Here is a 2500-nt window from a genome sequence, read left to right on the forward strand (position 1 = left end):
ATATATATACCTAATACTTGCAGTCCAATACAATACATACATATGCTCTTGCTCGCTCTACCCCCCCCCCCCGGACCCCCACTTGGATAATCCATCCATTTTCATTAGTTTCTAACCAGGAACTACAATTCATATGCTAGCTTTTATTCTCTCCACCACTTCTAACCAAATTGCAATGTTAGTTTCACTGATACCTAAAATTCTTGCTGTAGATATCTCTAGATAAATCACATCGAGATAGGTAAGAATCCATACCTTCCGGCAAATTTTTTCCGGTTGAATCCATCGTGAAGCTATCAGCTTTTTAGCAGCTGTAAGACCGGATAAAACTAGTCTCTTTAGCTGTATAGGGGCTGCATACTGAAAGACATCATTCAACAGCAATACAGAGGGATGTACAGGTATATTCAGAAGTAAGCATTCTGGTAATTTCAGGGTCACTTCTTCCCAGAATTTCTTAACAGGTGGGCAATCCCAATACATATGCATAAATGTACCCTCATCACAATTTGTACATAAAGAACATATAGAATCTTGTCTAAGTCCCATTCTGTTCAATCTTATAGGAGTCAGGTATGTCCTGTGAATATAATTAAGATTAATTTGTTGATGATCCGGGTTGCGTGATGCAATTCGAACGTTTGCCCAGACTTTTTGCCAATCAAAATCTACTTCCAAATCTGGTATATCCCTCCTCCATACTAAGTCTAGGGGAAGTATTTCATACGAAGACGTTAGTAAGTGATGATAAAAATCAGATACGAATCCTCTCGATGTCTCTCTTTCATAGAAGAATTTGTGATATCTGTGATGCTCAATTGGTATTTTTAATGGGACTCCATGAGCCTTCAAACATTTTAATAACTGTGCGTAGAAATAATATGTGGAACTAGTGAGGTAAATTTTGTATGTATATCATGATAGCTACAAAAACCCTGTTTGTTGAAAACATCTCCCAATGTATGTATTCCCTGCTTTTCCCATTTGGGGTATCTGATAGGTCGTTTCCCAATAAGGAGTTCATTGTTATTGAATAGGGGAGTATGGCTATGCCAATTATGTTGGTTAGTATATTTGTTTTGTGTTTCTCGCCATAACCGAATCACATGTGTAATAAGAGGGCCAAATTTCACTTCGCATTGCTTAATTGATAGTTTGGTGTATACTATGTCCTGCAGTCTATGTGGTGCTACTATCTTTTCTTATAAGTTTCTCCAGGATACTGATGCTTGGGAGTCAAACCAGGTTGTCAGTGGTCTTAAAGAGTACGCTTTAAAATAGTGGTAAAAGTCTGGGAATGCTAGTCCACCGTCTGCCTTGTTTCTCTGTGCGGTGAATCTTTTTATTCTTGGAGGTTTATTATTCCAAACAAATTTATATGCAGAGGAGTGTAATTTTTTCCAGTAACCATCAGGAGGCGGTAGCGGTAACATTGAGCTAATGAAGTTGATTCTAGGTAAGACATTCATCTTAACTATTGATACTCGGGCCTGTACTGAATTTTTAAGTTTGGACCACCTGTCAAAGTCGTAATTGATCTTATCTTGGACTTTTGTGTAATTGTACTTCACCGTTTGGTTTATAGTAGGGAATACCTCAACTCCTAAACATCTGAAGTGTTTTACCATTGGTATTTTTCCTGGAAGGAGTATATTCTTTGTAAGGGCGTGTAGGGAATACCTCAACTCCTAAACATCTGAAGTGTTTTACCATTGGTATTTTTCCTGGAAGGAGTATATTCTTTGTAAGGGCGTTAAGTGGTAGGAAGGCCGACTTTGGCCAATTTATCCTAAATCCCGATAGATTGCCAAAGTCATCAATCAACTTGAGAAGATGAGGCATTGAGGTGGTAGGGTTTCCCATGAACAATATTACGTCGTCCGCATATAAACTAATATGATGTTGTGTGCCCATGATTGAGATTGGTTCTATGGATTGGGATTGTCTTATATACTGTGCTAAAGGCTCTAATGATAAAGCGAATAGTCCGGGACTAAGAGGGCAACCCTGTCTGGCAGAGCGCGATACCGGAAAAATTCCGGAGGTAATTATACCTGTTGTGATCATGGCCGATGGGTCTTTGTATACTACTTTTATCATATCAATGAATCCGTTTCCTAACCCCATCCTTTCTAGTACTGCCCATAAGTAAGACCATTCCAACCTATCAAAGGCTTTCATCACATCCAGGGACAGCATTGCTATAGGTGAGTTGGCATCCTTGCTGGCATCTAGCACATGTAGTAACCGTCTTATATTATCCGTGATCAAGCGGCCTCTTATGAAGCCAGTCTGATCCGGATGAACTAAAGTTGTCATATGCTTTTGAAGTCTGATGGCTAATACCTTGGAATAAAGCTTGATATCGGTTCCGAGGAGACTCAAGGGTCTATAACTACCGCAATCGGTGGGGTCTTTGTCTTTTTTTAGGAGGACAGTTATAAGTGCAATATTGTCATTCTTATTGAAATTCCCCTCCTTGATTGAGTATAAAATCATA

Source organism: Notolepis coatsorum (assembly GCF_963971535.1).
Source record: "Notolepis coatsorum genome assembly, chromosome: 6".
Classification (NCBI taxonomy): domain Eukaryota; kingdom Metazoa; phylum Chordata; class Actinopteri; order Aulopiformes; family Paralepididae; genus Notolepis; species Notolepis coatsorum.